Source organism: Microtus oregoni, unplaced genomic scaffold, assembly GCF_018167655.1.
Source record: "Microtus oregoni isolate MIOR12 unplaced genomic scaffold, Mior012 000000F_ref0000247, whole genome shotgun sequence".
In the NCBI taxonomy this organism is placed as follows: domain Eukaryota; kingdom Metazoa; phylum Chordata; class Mammalia; order Rodentia; family Cricetidae; genus Microtus; species Microtus oregoni.
This window is the reverse complement of record NW_024543059.1, coordinates 90,171,653-90,187,985: the sequence shown is the minus strand read 5'-3', so window position 1 is coordinate 90,187,985 and position 16,333 is coordinate 90,171,653. Positions and strand designations below refer to the sequence as shown.

Genomic DNA, 16,333 nt, shown 5'->3' with positions numbered 1-16,333 from the left:
CCTGCCTCTGATCAGAGAAAATGCATGAGCCTTGGTAAATTTCTTGTTCCTAACTGCAAAATTTCCCCAACCAAGGAGAAGAGTCTCAAGATGATGGTAAACATTAGCCATCCAAGTCTAAAGTCAGGACCAATTTGTGAGTGGTTTCCTAATTGGCCAAGTTGTTTCAAAAGTTTCCCTTATCTTATTGAAATTTTATGGGTTTACTTATTCTTCATCTTGGATATCTGTTTCTTTAAAATTCCTTGAGAGTTTCATAGAAAAACATAATGTATTCATAAAATAGACCTCCATTTCTCTTCTTTCAGATTTTCTGCCTCTACTCAACCCCGTCCACTTTTTCCTCACAACTGAATATTGTCTTAAGCAAAAGAAAAGAAAGAAAAGAAGAGGAAAGAAAAGAAACACCGAATCCACTTGGTGCCGAATATACATGCTTGGGTAAAGGACTGTTTGAATAAGATCTGCACTAGATTTAGTCAGCCAAACTCCTAGTGAGGATAGGTATGTGATACATGAAGCCCCATGACTAGCTGGGTCAATACTGTCAATTGATGGCCTAGGAGCAAGGACAGTTGTCATAAGAAATCTGGTCTCAGAGAGGCTACTTACTCTTATTTCTTTCCAAAATTATCTTATTTTAGGAGATCATAATACCGTTATATTATATTCTCCTTCCCAAATAAGATAGGATATTTGTGTATTTTGTTCTTCAGAAATTAACACTATTATCTCTGATATTTACCTCCTTATGCATTCCACATTTCCCAAATCAGTATCAAGTAAGTTTGCTAGCAAAGTGGATCACCACTTTTAAGGTTGGCACGAAGATATAAAAGGAAATTGTTTCAGAAAAAAACGGATAAACTAGAATAATGGAATCTATAAACATTTGCAGATATTCGTTCACTGGGCAATGCTGTGAAATAAATTGTAGCAGAAAAGCCTAATAGTCTCCACAAGGAGAGTTTATCTTTAAAAAAATCTAAAAAGCAAAAGAAGTAAATATAAAGGAATTCAGCAACACACTCGCAAATTGTTAAATACTATAGTAGCTCTCAAGATTGTGTTATTGCAAGAAAGGTTTCCTTTTATTTTCTCATAAGCACTGGGCATTAAGTTAGATAACTAGAGTCGTAAACATTGTTAGATCTAAAAAACAAATCTGGTTTTGCAGCTATGGTTTTAAGAAAAATATAAAACCTTCATGTATGTTTTATATAGTAAAGGGTCAAAGAACAGATATTGTCGTGTGGTGTGTGTGTGTGTGTGTGTGTGTGCGCGCGCGCGCATTTCATTTATCCAAATGCATCACATGGTTTCTTTGCTAATCGATATTTGTGATTAAATACTTAAAAGCCTATTTGTGTGGACTCTAGGTCAAAATGACAGGTGGTCTGCTGATGCCTGGGAGATACTTCAAAATGGGTCAATGTGAGAAGATACAAGATAGGATGAAATACTGAAAGAATCTATTTGAAGGCTTATTTAGTACTTTGGTAATAACAGAATGTTTCACTTTAAGAGAGCTCTGCACTTGCTCAGCACATTTCCATTCATCTCTATCTGCACAGGTGTGGCCCCACCGGCCTCCTCCAGCCACTTGCTGATCTCCTCCCAGTTCACAGCTCAGGTCTGAGCACAGCTTCTTCACCTTGGCCCCAGCTGTGTACTTCCCCTCCAGTTCCTCCTCCAGCTCCTTGATTTGTGCCTAGTCAAGGATACAAAGGTTCATACCAGCTTTCTGGATTCTTCTATTGAGATCCCCACTCCGGGACTCTAAAAGACTCCTAGGTACTAGGTTTCTAGCACTGGTTTTTAGTCATTGGGTAAAGGTGGCAGTGGCTGTAGACATTTTCAGGTGTATGGACTTGGTGGAGGATGCTATGACAGCTGTAGGTAGAATCAAGGAGTCTTACTAAGCACCCTAGGAATGAACGGTTCATCATTAGGAATTCAGCTGATACCAAAGTTTTGAGGATTTCCTAAAAGCACCCGAGACTCAGCTTGAGCATCCACAGCCTAAGTGCTGAGGGTTTGGGTTTGGAGGGGGATCCTGAGACCTCATGAGATTATGAACCTCAAATAATCCACAGTTTCACCTGACTCTGCTCCACTAAACATAAGACAGGCAGTAAGTCTTCATGTTTTCACAAACATTTGCAGCAAATTGCCTTAAGAAAAAATCAAATACTTTCGTAATTATCTGAGTTAACCATGAAGTCTAATTGAATGCCTTTCTTATTCTTCATGGATTCCTCAGTTATTGTCAGGTCTGAGCTCTAGCCTGATTGTTCCTTTTGAAGCCAGGTATGTGCATTCCCTCAAGGTGCCTTCTCCTCCATACCCCAGCTCATTGTAACATTTGTCTTGGTCTTCACTAAGAATTGGAGAGTGCCCCACCTACCATTTTGGTCTTTTGTCTCTGTAGGGATGATCTGTGGGATCTCATTTTTTTTTTTGGAGTAATGGACAACTTTAATAGATCTCAGAGTGAATCCTGGAGTGGGAGAGAGGGGATCTACACTTCTACACTCGAGATGGAAAGGGTTGGACTTGGAGCTCAGAGCCTACATTAAAGTGGGGGATGTGTAGCCTGGTGCCAAGACCTGGTGAGGATAGCAGCATTACTGTCTTCAACAGGCCAAAGACCCTGGGGATGGCTCAGTATTCTGGCTAAAACCAAAAAGGTGTGCCCACGAAGATGGGAGGACAAACTCCTCATGAATGTGGGTAAGCCATCATTTACAGCCTTACTGCCTCTGTGCAGTGAGAAGAATATTGAGTATAGGGGAGGGTAGGTGACTTACTCCAGGATGCCTATGGGTTATAGGCTGTATTAGAGGTTGGGGTTAGTACTCAAAGATTGTGAAGAGAGCAACCTATGGGAGGGGCCTTTGTTAGGGCTTGCCTCTGCCCTGTGAAGAGCAGTAGCAGAGAGGCTCAGAAGAGCCCTCTCAGTTGTTCCAGAAGAGAATGGCCAACAGGCAGAGTACATCTTGGGAAAAAGAAGGGAGGGGAACAGAGAAAATTGTAGAGCTCAATAGAAAAAATCAATAAAATAAAAAAAGAATCCCTATTTCTAGGTATCATTCTCCCAGAAACAACCTTGCCAAGAAGATGACACATTCTTTTGCAATAGTGGAAGGCCAGTTTTCCTGTATTGAGGAATGCTTGCGGCTTGAGCTGTCTGGAGCCCCAGAAATTGTCTAGAACCTTAAACAGCTCACACAGCCTCCAGGCTCTGACTCCCTTTGGCCACACTGGGAAAAAGGTCACCTGGTTTTCCTTCAGTTTCTTTTGTAATCGAAGAGCCAGGGTCTGCTCATCCTCAATCTTATTGTTCTGCTGGTTGATGTCAAACTCTTTCCTGGAGAGGAATGGACATGGGACTGATGATCTTTCTTCCACTGGGCCTGCTTCTTTTAGTACATTATACCTGAACTTGTCCCTGGCCATGATAGTGAAGGGGGAGAGACCTGGTGGTTCTCCCTTCCACTGTGTCCAGAGAAGCCAAGCTGGTGGGAGTACAACACTCTGCACCAAGGTTACCAGGTCAGATGCCCTCGTCAGTCCATCCTGCCCACCACAGGTCATACTTTTTGAGTTTTTCTTTTAGATGAAGCTTGTCATTCTCTAGATCCATGATGCTCTCCTCGGTCAGTTTCAGATCACCCTCCGGCTTGCACTTTGCTTGCTGCAGGGACAACATTTTCTCCTCCTGCTCCTTGCAGTGAGCCTAAGACTTCTCTAGTAATTCTTTGACTCACTCAAACTCCCCCTTCATGTTGGCCATCTTCTTCAGCATCTCTGCACTCTTCAGCAGTGGTTTGATTTTGAAATAGAGCTTCAGTCATGGCCAATTCTTAACCCTCATGAAGGCCCAGATGTTCTACTGGAAAACCAGCAGGGTATCCCGTATGAGAAGGTATGGAATTAGGAAGAACACTAGAAAAAAAAGGGTGGTAGTACACACTTTTTATCCTAGCACTTGTGTTGGTCAGCCTGCTCTACACAGTGACTTCCAAGCCAGCCCTGAATACATAGTAAAACGTGGTCTCAATGCTTTAAAATTTCGGTGTGTGCATGTGTTGTGTGTAGAAAGGTGTGTGGGTGTACATGCCTTTGTGTTCCTAGAAGTCAGAGGAGGACATTAGATGTCACTGTTATTCTCTGCCTTATTCCCTTGAGACACTGAACCTGGGATTCACCATTTCTGTTAGGATGGTATCCATCCAGACTGAATGATCCTCCAGTTCCTGTACCCCACATTGCTGGGACCCCAGGTTTATGCAGCCGCACCTGGCTTTTTATGCGGCTGCTGGAGATGGAACTTAAGTGCTCCTGTTTCATGGTAAACACCGTCTAAGTCATTTCCCCAGTTCATTTCCTTCTTCAAAAAATATTTCAAAAATGTACAAAAGTAATGTTAAGCAATGCATTTCTGAGTGGGGTGGTGGTGGCACACACTTTTAATTCCAGCCCTTGAGAGACAGAGGCAAGAGGATCTCGGTGAGTTCAAGACCAAGTTCGTCTACAAGTGCTAGTTCCATGACAGGCTCCAAAGCTACAGAGAAACCCTGTCTTGAAAAACCAAAACTAACTAACTAACTAAATAAAATGTATTAAGTGTATTTCTGTTTACATTATTTCTGAGCTTTATAAAAAAATACTGTGTCATACTGAAAAAAATCATTTGGTTTGCAGATGTCTTACTTTAAATGAATGTCTGATGTAGTCATTGAAATTATTTTGTAGAAAAATAAATTGTGAAAATATGTTGTAAGAAAAAGTAAATTATTTATAGTGAACTTCCTTATGGCAGTATTCCAATTTAGTTATCATATTATGTCTCTAGATTCCAAATACCCACACAAATATGGAAACATAGAAACTACTTTGAAAACCTCCCATTTTAAAATTAATAATATATTTATAGGGATCATTGAAAGGAGAGACAGTGCTACCGGTAAGGGCAGCCTGCTATTATTATCCCTGCAAAGTTCTTGAAGGTCCCAGAGCCTAAAGTTTCTTTAATCTAGGCTAGGCTAAATTAAATGTAAGATAGATCAGCTGTGTTTGTTTTTAATTTGCAAAGGAATTTAGTGTTCCTGAAAGTTGAGGGACTAGCAAATCAGGTTTCAATCAATGAGGAGTATTTTGGATGTCTCTGCCAACAGCCTTAATGGGAATGAACTACTGGTATAAACCAGGGAGTTTCTGGGAAAGTCCTAAAATGAATGAAAACAAAATTCATAATAAAACAGGAAGCTGAAGAGTTGGTCAGACAGATTGTATTAATAAAATATTTAGCTGAAGTGAAGAACTTCCAGAGTTAAAGAAAATTATCTTAGAGCCAGAAGGTACTAGAAAGACACTATTTAAAAGGCAGTCTATAATTACATGAATTACTTAATAAGATACCATAGTTTAGAGTTTCAGTTCCTACTACAAAACATTATATGAACATATTTTCATTTCCCTGGTATGTTAGGTTCCTCAGCATAACATAATATTTTCTTTTTATGTTTACAAGTATTAAATTTTGACTGTATTCTTAGTTTATGTAACAAACATTAGCCAAGAAGGTTTTATCACTAAGCTTTCTCTTCCTAAATAGATTTATGGCATATATTCTTGTTAAATAAATATTCAATTTAGCATCTGTTTGTAACTAACTGCTGAGATTATTATTAATTTTAAACATATTATTTTTTTAATTAGTGACTTGCAATTTTAAGCATTTAGCTGTCTTTCATTTTATAATTCATACATATATTTAATTTGATTCTCCCACAATGTTTATAGCTAAAGATTATAGAGCTTCTACAAAATATTATAATTTCTATTCCTTTTTGTAATTTTGCTTTCCTGCAGTCATCTGACCTATGCATCAGTCAATGTTGTTTTTCACTAGACTTGATGTATACAAATTCTACAGATATATCTTTGTGACTCCTTTGGTAGACCTTGTGAATATTATCCAATAGTATGTATTACCCTACAATTTCTTATCTGTGAGAAACCATGCCCCCTAGGAAGTTCTTAAAAAAGAGTATGGTTGTCGGGGAGGTGGTGGCACATCCCTTTAATCCAAGCACTTGGGAGGTAGAAGCAGGGAGATCTCTGTGAGTTCAAGGCCATCATGGTCTACCAGAGCTAGTTCTAGAACAGGTTTGAAAGCAACAGAGAAACCCTGTCTCTAAGCTCATCCAAAAAGTAATAAAATAAAAAGAAAGAAAGAAAGAAAGAAAGATGGCTGGAAAAGGCAGAAAGAAGAATTTAAAGAACAAAAAGAAAGTATGATGATGTTCAAGTTCCAAGTATATATTTTCTGTGATGCCATACAAGGAACAACTTAACTGGATATAGAATTTTAATTTGATTTTTTTCTAAAATTTATTCAATTCCTGCGCTCTCTCTCTCTCTCTCTCTTTCTCTCTCTTCTCTCTTTGTGTTTGTTTCTCACTAAAGTATGAGCTTGCTATACAGCTAAGGTAGTTGATCAGAAAGCTCAGTGATCTTCTGTTTCTGTTTCCCCAGAACTATCATTTCAGGTACAGCTTTAGCTCCTTGTCCTGGGATCATATTTATGTCATCAAGATTTCATAGCAAGCATATTGTAGACTGAACTACCTTCCATCCCTTGATATTTCTTGCCTAGTTATTATAAGAATAATCAATTCTTAAGTACTTACTTTGTAACACTATTTCAAAAAGGACATATGCATTTTGATAGTTTTGTATTTACAAGGACCTAGTGGTTTTGCAAAGAGAAATCTGAGTAGAGAGATGCTTTCTATATGGACTATTAAGCAGTAAGTTTTGGAGATTGGTATTCTATCCAGGCAGCCTAGTAATTGATTGTGTAGGACTAATCACTATGGAATTTCCCAACTGTTTTGAAATGAGTATAGTGAACTTTCAATAAGAGGACATCTTTTAATTAATTAATTATTATTTTAATCAATGGATGTTTTGTCTACTCATATATCTGTGTACTTCATGTATGCCTGATATCTATGGATGCCAGTAAAAGGGGCTGGATCACGCTGGGACTGGAGTTACAATTGTGTGCCACCATGTGAATGCTGAGAATGTGCCCCGAAAGAGCTCCAGGGCTTTGACCCAGGACGTCACTTTTAACAGTGAGAAATGTAATTGAATGATAGTTTTATTTCTTTACTCTATTAGGTAGATTTTGTATTGTCTTGATTAAACCTATAAAATTACTTTTAACATTTATCATGTTAAAATTATTTTAAATTGGATTTTGGGTAATTCTATGAACCCTCCAATATCCTCGCTGCCTACAGTAGTAGCCTCAGTAGAGTAGGGTTTCAGTGACCCCATTTTTAACTTTGAAGGGCCATTTCTTGCTTACAAGCTACTTGTTAAATATATAGCACCTTTATTTAGGTTATGAATGAAATATATTCTGCTTCATCTGAAGGAACAAGTTGTGGATTTATGTTTCTCCCTGCCTGATTTATATTTTCTAAAGATTGTTTTCCTCTTTATAGTCTGTGTGTTTTCAAGTTGAGTCTTTCCTTATATAGGCAAGATATGTCTATTCCTGTAAGACAATTATGGAAAAATGAACTGTCACTGAGGACATTTGTTAATGTTTACAGATGGAATAATAAGTTTCTTCTTGGGGAATTCTTTGTCCTTGTTTTTGTTAGAAGTCTTGATGTGTTAATCTTAGTTCACAAAACAGAGGAAGGAGACATGGGTGAGCTCACTGGTCCTCTTCAGATCTGTTTGGGTTGTCTTACCAAACTCTGTGCCACAGCCTTTTGTTGAGTCTAGTGTCAATAATTCAAATGTCTGTCTTAATCTGTCCCTCAACTTAACATTGCTTTTCGTTTGTGTCTTTTTCAAAGTATCGACTCCCTGACTCTACACATATTAATGAGATTTCCCTGTTCTGTGTTGCATATATTAGTTCTTATGTTATTGAGGTTATAAGAACAAGTCAAATGATGTCTTGAATATATCTTTTTGCTGTGGGAAACTTTCTATTGCAGCTTCCTAGTGTACAGCAAATTCATTTTTTATCCTCCCCTCTGTCACCCTGCTTATGAAAACATCTTCAAATCATCTAAATTTTGTCCAATCCTGTGTTCCTTGTGAATCAACTTATTGTTTTATTGATCTATACATTTAGTATTAGATCAGTAGAATTCTCAGGAGAGGGCAGGAATATGTATACAAAATCAATATGCACTCTTAAATATTTCATATTTTTAAGGGTTGTGCATATGTTTTTTGTAGGTAAGATGACACAGCATATAAGAAATGGTTCTCTAGTACTATAGTTACAGTCATTTGCATATGGCTGTGTAACTCTATGACAGAAATTTTTGGACTTTTGCCCTTTTTGTAAACTATTTAGGGAAACTTTCATAGGAGTATGGATAAGTACCTTTATTCTAGAGATATTATTTTTACATTATAGGAAATCCATTTATTTTTTATGAACTCAATTAAAAATATTCATTTTTTTTTTTTTTTTGGTCAGAGCTGGTCCGTTATACTGTTCCTTTGGAGATAATCAAATATATATAAAACTATTAGCCATTTAACAATAACATTAAAATTTCTGTATCATATGAAAGATTGGTATGAGCAAGGGATTCAGAACCTTCCTGTAAAACAAACAAAGACAAGGTACAAGCTCATTAATAGAACACTTGTCTACCATATGCAAGGCCTTGGTTTAACCCTCAGCGCTGTGAAAGCAAAATAAACATTTCTACTGGTGGGTAATAGAAGCCTATTGACAAATTCTAACAGAGCAGACTACACACAGCAAAATAGTAAACTGTACAATACATCCTTATTTTGAGTATATTCCTTGATGTTTCAAAACTCAGTTTGTGAAAGAAACCAAGAGATGTGATCATTTCTGTTAGAGAATGTTTCCTTTGAAAATGGGACACATAGTACCTAAATGCCCCAAAGCTCTTTTCAACTTCTTGCCCACATCATAATGTCCATCAAAGTCCACAAAGACAAAGAGAGTTGATGGAGGAAGGTCATTGGCTAATAAAGGAACTGCCCTGGCCCATTTTATTGGTTAGGACATAGGTAGGTGGAGTAAACAGATCAGAACGCTGGGAGGAAGAGGAAGTGAGGTCAGAGACTCCACAGCTCTCTCGGGAGCAGACGCCTCAGCAGAGACGCCATGCCCTGCTCCCTGGCAGACACACGTGATGAAGCTCGGACCCAGGATGGACTAGGCTAGAATCTCCCCGGTAAGCACACCTTGGGGTGCTACACACAGATGATTAGGAATGGGCTAAATTAATATGTGAGAATTAGCCTAGAAGAGAATGGGCCAAGCAGTGATTAAAAGAATACAGTTTGTGTGTTGTTATTTCGGAGCATAAGCTAGCCATGTGGGCGGCCGGGTGTGGGGGACGCAGCCCTGCCGCCCCATATTACTACATTTGGCGCCCAGACGTGTGAACAGCTAAACCCACTTAAAAAACCTGAGAAGGCTTAAAAGTAAGGGAGAGAGAGTTTAACACAGATTTTTGCTGTTTGTTGGTGGCGTGCTGTAGAGAGATTTCCTGATTCGGCAACAGTAGCAAAAAAAAAAAATGCTGTGTCATTTTAAAGCATGACTTCCTGGGGCTGTGCCGCCATTGCGATCTCTGTCTGGCTCCTGCAGGAGACAGAGCTTTTGAATGGAGCATTTGGAGTAAAGTGCTACGATTTGTTTGATGGCAACTAGACTCGCTGTGTTCTCGGGTCTGCTCTGCTTGCTAGAGGCAAGCAAGCGCCTCATCTAAGAGAGGCTTCCTGACTCAGCTTTAGCTGCAAAGCCTGCAGCTCATTAAGAGGTCCTGCCACGAAACACTTAAACGGTGTTGAGGAAAAGCTGAACACATGCTTTTCGGTTTTCAGCCTCAGCAGGAAAAAAGCTGCTCCGTTTAAAAATGCCAGCTTTCTGGGCCATCCTGCCAGGGCAAACTCTGACTGTTTGAGGCAGGAGGGCCGGCTACCGAGAGAGGACTTGAGTGTTGTCTGTTGTAGCTCACTTGCTGGCAGGGACCTTGAAATGCCATACAGTTGTTGCAGTAAACATGGCCACAGCCAGTACCTCAGCCATGAGGCTGAAAAGCTAAGGAATGGACTGGATCTAGCTGGCAAAGCCACGCCTTTAATCCTACTGACATTGCTTGGTAAATTAAAGACTCATGTGGTCAAAAAAAGAGAGATATACAGTAAAGAGAAATTCAAAGACAAAGAAAATTTTTAAATGGTTTACATTGTGTTAAAAATATATACAGACTAAAAGTTGAACTTCTTAAAGTAAAAAACAAAAAAAGGAAGAGAGTTGTTGTGTGTGGTAGCACACGCCTTTAATCCCAGTGCCTAGAAGGCAGAGACAAACAGATCTCTGTGAGTTCAAGGTGTAGTAGTGTACACCTTTAATCCCGAATGCCTGGGAGGCAGAGACAGGCGGATCTCTGAGAGTTCAAAGACAGCCTGGTCTACAGAGATATTCCAGGTCAAAGATACACGCTCAAAAAGCAAAAAGTTAACCTAGGAATGTCACAGCTTAGATTCTTAAGTGCCTACTGATTTAAAGGCGCAAATCAAAAGTGCCCTTGGATAGTAAAAAATTGCAGATTCACAATAGGACAGATTCAGACCACTAAATGAGTCACACTGTGGATGAATGTACGTAGGCTTGGGAGAGAGAAGAAAAAGAATATAGAGAATAAAGTTAATGGTTTAAAAAAGTAAAAGTAAAGTCTTTAAAGAGACAGAGTACAGATAGTTAAGAGATTAAAAGAAATAAAGAAAAATAAGCCACGTAAAAATGGAAAATTCACAGAGAGTCTGGATTATGTACATTGTGTTTTCTTTAAAATTTTTGACTGTGAAGGAGCTAAGTACAGAGAGACATTTCATTATATGGGCTGCCAAATGGAACCAGAACGGATATCATGAGGGTATGATTTCAGAATTTGGATCTAAGGATATGATACTTTGGAAAAGAGATTCTTCTTTTGTTTTCACAGAGGATCAGACCTTGTGGATTGCATTTATTCCGATTTGGTATGATGGACCACGCCCTCCTGAAGGGTTGGTGTGAACGCCTTCAAAAAATTGCTTCGCTCAACTGCCAACTGAGATGAAACTAGCACACAGGTTGTACCATGAAAGACCTAATTAACGACGCCCCCATTCAGCAGGAAGCAGTTTGGAGAGAAATAACTGCGCCCATATTCCCAAAAAATGTTTATAAATGTTCTTTTACATTTAAAGGGGGATATGATATAGATATGAATAATTTGCATTAGTATAGATTTTGCTTTATTGATAGAGATTTAAGGTCAATTTTGTTATATGTATAAGTGTTTCTGATTTTGATTAAGGTATTGTGATTGTGTAGTTCATTTAAATACGTACTGTATAATTAAGAAATATAGGTTGTTAATGGATAATCATCGATAATAGTAAAGCTTGTAGTCATGTTAGTTAGATTTTCTAGATATATAGAGATATATTTTAGATAGACATTCTTCATGTCTTTCTAAGAATAGGACTTTTCATGACAATGAGACACTCTGCTCCTGGCAGCACCAATCTACTTCAAGAAGAAGATGGGCATCGAAGAGGATGCTTATGGAGTTTGATAGCCATTTGGGCAAGAAACTGTTCTTACCTGGACTATTGCATAAACTGGACACAGAGAACCCACAGAGAAAGGACTACTGAACTTGCCTAAGGTGAGATGATCTTTTGGGGTTCCTGATTCATTTTGAAAGAGTCTGCGAGACATTCTGCAGGACACAACAGATAGTGACTGAACTGACTTTGAATTTTCCTGCTTTATGGAAATGTCTGCTGGATACCATGGGCCTGAAGGCTGAAGATGGATGCCCCAACGGTACAAAAGAACTTTGGGTGACTGTCCAGGCAGCGAGATGTCTTTGTCATTTCTAGAGTTTGAAGTTTCTTAGTTCTTGTTTACTTAGGTAATATTATATCTTTCTGGAGTCTTTGATGGAGTTAAGAATAGTTAGTTATAGTTTTCCGTAGTTATGATAAAGATTATTGTAACTTTTACTTGATAACTGTTATATGTAATTTTGCTATGTTAAAGCCTTTTTTTTTTGTTTAAACCGAAAAAGGGGAAATGATGGAGGAAGGTCATTGGCTAATAAAGGAACTGCCCTGGCCCATTTTATTGGTTAGGACATAGGTAGGTGGAGTAAACAGATCAGAACGCTGGGAGGAAGAGGAAGTGAGGTCAGAGACTCCACAGCTCTCTCGGGAGCAGACGCCTCAGCAGAGACGCCATGCCCTGCTCCCTGGCAGACACACGTGATGAAGCTCGGACCCAGGATGGACTAGGCTAGAATCTCCCCGGTAAGCACACCTTGGGGTGCTACACACAGATGATTAGGAATGGGCTAAATTAATATGTGAGAATTAGCCTAGAAGAGAATGGGCCAAGCAGTGATTAAAAGAATACAGTTTGTGTGTTGTTATTTCGGAGCATAAGCTAGCCATGTGGGCGGCCGGGTGTGGGGGACGCAGCCCTGCCGCCCCATATTACTACAGAGAGTATTTGACAAAGACAAAGAAAGTTTTGACTTTTGAGCAGGTGTAACACCAGCTCTTCATCTTCTGCTAAGGGCAAGCCTGTATCCAAAGGCTCTAAAGTTTCCCACTTGGCCTTTCCTCCATGACGATCTTGGTTGTACATCATCTACTTCAGTGTTATTCCTTTCCTCATTCCTTGCTTCTTCGTGGTGTCACTCAGCATGTGTTTTATATCTTCACTCTCAGAATCTTCAGAACGTCTGTGCTTGTCTGGATCTGGAAGTGAGCTTGGATCAAGTCCATCAACATCTTCATCACTCCAGTCCGGAAAGGCTTAATCTTCATCTCTGGCCTTTGTCTTTTATTGGCTTCTCTTCTGGCTTCTCTTTTAGCTGCCTTTCCTGATGCTTTGATTTAATTTTCTTCTTATATTCTTCTTTGTCAAATTTGTCCTCTTCCTGATGCCTTTCCTTTGCGTTGTCTCAGTTGATACCCCCGGTATCATCTTCTTCCTCCACATCTTTTGAAGCAGATTTTGAATCTGTGGCCACTGCTTCATCAGTAAATGTTATTTTCTTGTTCGCTTTAACATTTCTCTTCGTTACTTCCTTTGCTTCTGCAACCTTGGTTAATTTTTCCTTGACACTGGATTGAGAAGATTCCTTTTTCGAAAATCTTTGATTCTGTTTAAGATCCAACCCAAACACATCAAGCTGCTTCGCTGTGAGGAAATCAAAACCATGACCATCTTCCTCATCATCATCTCTGCCTAAGAACTGCATAGGACCTTCCTTAACCTCCTTCTGTGCCTCTTTAATATTGAGAACAGATTCAGTTTGAGGCCATCTTGCTTTTTTCCAGTTGCTCTTCCATTTCTTCATCATCTGTGTCTTCATCCTCTTCTTCACTCTCACCACTGGCCAATATGTGTTCTGTCTCTTCTAGCTTTTTTTCCACTTTTCTGAAGGATGGACATTTTATCACTGAAATAGTTCTAAATTCTTCTACTTTGTCATTGGTGAGGGAGGGAGCCCTGGACTGAATTGCTTTAGTGACTTGATTCCTTTCTGCTCCTTTGGTTGGCTGCTTCTCCCATTTTCTGAAGAAATCTTTTCCGTGGAGCTACATCAAGACCAAGAGACAGTGCATATTCAGTAATAGGTAACTTGCTCACATTCAATTCTTCTTTATCCTTCATAAGATATACTGAATGTATATAAAAGACAAAACACTTTTGAGTTCTTTCTTTTAAATCTTGATCTTGGGCTAAAAATGATTATAGTTTTATCCAAACATCAGTACATTTTTTCTGGATTGATTTTGATCTCCTTCACCGGTACTTTCTTCTAGAGAAGTTGCTGTGCTATCTCTTGTTCTTCTGAGGGTAGTAAAATTGGTAAAGCTTTTCCGTCCTCTTTGTATCTGGCAGTTCTTCCAACTCTGTGAATATATGTGTTAGCATCTTCTGGACAATCAAACTGAAGAACCCAATTCACACCTGGGAAATCCAATCCTCTGGCTGCAATATCAGTAGCAAACAGCACTGCAGCTCTCTTCCAGACAAATTCATTGTAGACTTCCATTCTTCTCATCTGCTGTTGCCCACCATGGACAGCAAGGATAGAGATGCCTGGGTGCAGCTAGTAGAACACCCTGTACAGGTACTAAACCTCTTTGCAACTGGAGAAAAGCACAATACATCTTCTTCTTTCTGTGGCTTCTCAAAAAGAAAACAGCATACTTGTATTTTGGTGCAGCTCACACACAATATAGTTCTGCTCCAATGTATCAGGGGTACTACATTTTGGTTTTATCTGAACTCAAACATACTCAGAATCTTTCGAACTCAAGCATGCAGGATCCTTTACAGATTTGGCCCGTGTGTCTGAGAAAAGTAAAACCTGGTGTTTCTTGGGAAGATTTTCAATAATAGCATTCATTGTGTCAGTAGAGCCCATGTCCAAGATCCTACCTGCTTCATCGAGAATTAACATCTGAATATTGGAGGCATGGAAGCATATTGTTTCATCCACTTTTTGAAGAAGTCACCCTGGTGGACAAAGGAGTATATTTATGTTGTTGATCCTCTCAGCTTCATGTTTCAATTTTTTTCTAACAAAGATGAGACTAGCTGAAAAGTCATGTATCTTTCCTACTATTCGTAGAACTGCAAATGTCTGATAGGCCAGTTCTTGAGGAGGTGAAATTATCAGAAGTCCACTGCAGGCGATGTAAGGCTTCTAACACTGGAATGAGAAAAGCCAAATTTTGCCAGATTCAGTTTTGGCATCTCCAAGCACATCTTTACCTTGCAAAGCCAACCCTATGGTCTGCTTCTGTATCTCTGTTAACAGTGGTACCAAGCTTCTTGTAAACCTATCAATGTTTTTTTTTTTTTTGACAAAGGAAAATCTGGATATCTTGTGATTTTATTTACATTTATTTCCTATAGTTCCGCATGAGGGGGCTGATCCCCTCACACTCGACCTGCCATTCTGGCTTCTTCAGCTGTTTCCTCCACTTCTTATTTTGGTTCTGCCTGTGGCTGTGTTTTTTTCTTCCAGCGATTGAAGCTTTGTCCAGAATTGGGTCAGGTAACCTGACCCAGAGAATCAATCAATGCATGGTAGCAGAACTCAGTACCCATGTCGCCCCTGACACGAGACACCTCAAGCCTTTGGTACCAGACAGAAGACGAGAAAACAGCGTGTGCAGAGTGCGCAGGAGTGCATGCGCTATTATAGAGATATTTATATCTCTAGAATTTTGGCATATAACCACATGCCAAAATGTTTGCTAATAGCTTTTCCTCACAACAACCCTTTGTCTTATCTTTGCACACATCTCCATATTTCTCTGAGATAGACTTCATTCTCACTGTGCACAAAACTCCAAGTCAAGACAGATAAAATTTGTTAAGTGAAAAAGGAAAGCTGGTTAAGGGAAATTCCCAGGAATCCACAAGGATGACCCCCAGCTCAGACCCTAACCAATAGTAGTGACAGCACCTAAATTGCACTTCTCCTGTACCAGATTGATGACTACCTTAATTGTCATCATAGAACTTTTGCTCTACAATGTAAAGATTTATCACTCATATTAGTTTAATGAAATGCTGATTGGCAATAGCCAGGCAGGAAGTATAGGTGGGACTAGAAGAATTCTGGAAAGAGGAAAGACATAGAAGGAGTCACTAGTCAGATCCAGAGGAAACACACAAGATGACAATGCCTCACTGGGAAGAGGTACCAAGTCAGGTGGCTAAACATAGGTAAGAATTGTGGGTTAATTTAATTTGTAAGAGTCAGTCAATAGTTGAGATAATAGGCCAAACAGTTTATAATTAATACAAGCTTCTATGTGCTTCTTTGGGACCAATTGGCTCCGGGATCAGGCAGAACAGAAATTTGTATTTACAAACCTTTCTCCAGCAACTGATGGAGGCAGATGCAGAAAGCCACAGCTAAGTACTGGGCCAAGCTCCAAGAGTTCAGTTGACCCCAGAGAGAGGAGCGACAATATGAGCATACAGATCATGACCATGATGGTGATACCCATAGAAACAGCTGACCTGATCTTATGGAAGATCATTAACTTTGGCCTGGCTGCAGAGAAGCCTGCATAGGCCCAAACTAGGCCCACTGAATGTGGGTGACAGTTGCTTGACTAGGGCAGTCTGTGTACCCCCTGGCAGCGGAACCAAGATTTATCCCTAGTGCTTGAACTGAATTTTTAGAGCCCGTTCTCCTTGGAGGGATACCTT

General features: G+C 39.4%; 1 pseudogene; it reads right to left on the bottom strand.

Annotated features, from left to right (window-relative positions):
- Positions 1–1,429: 1,429 nt before the first annotated feature.
- LOC121432881 lies at positions 1,430–16,113 on the bottom strand (annotated as a pseudogene).
- Positions 16,114–16,333: the final 220 nt, after the last annotated feature.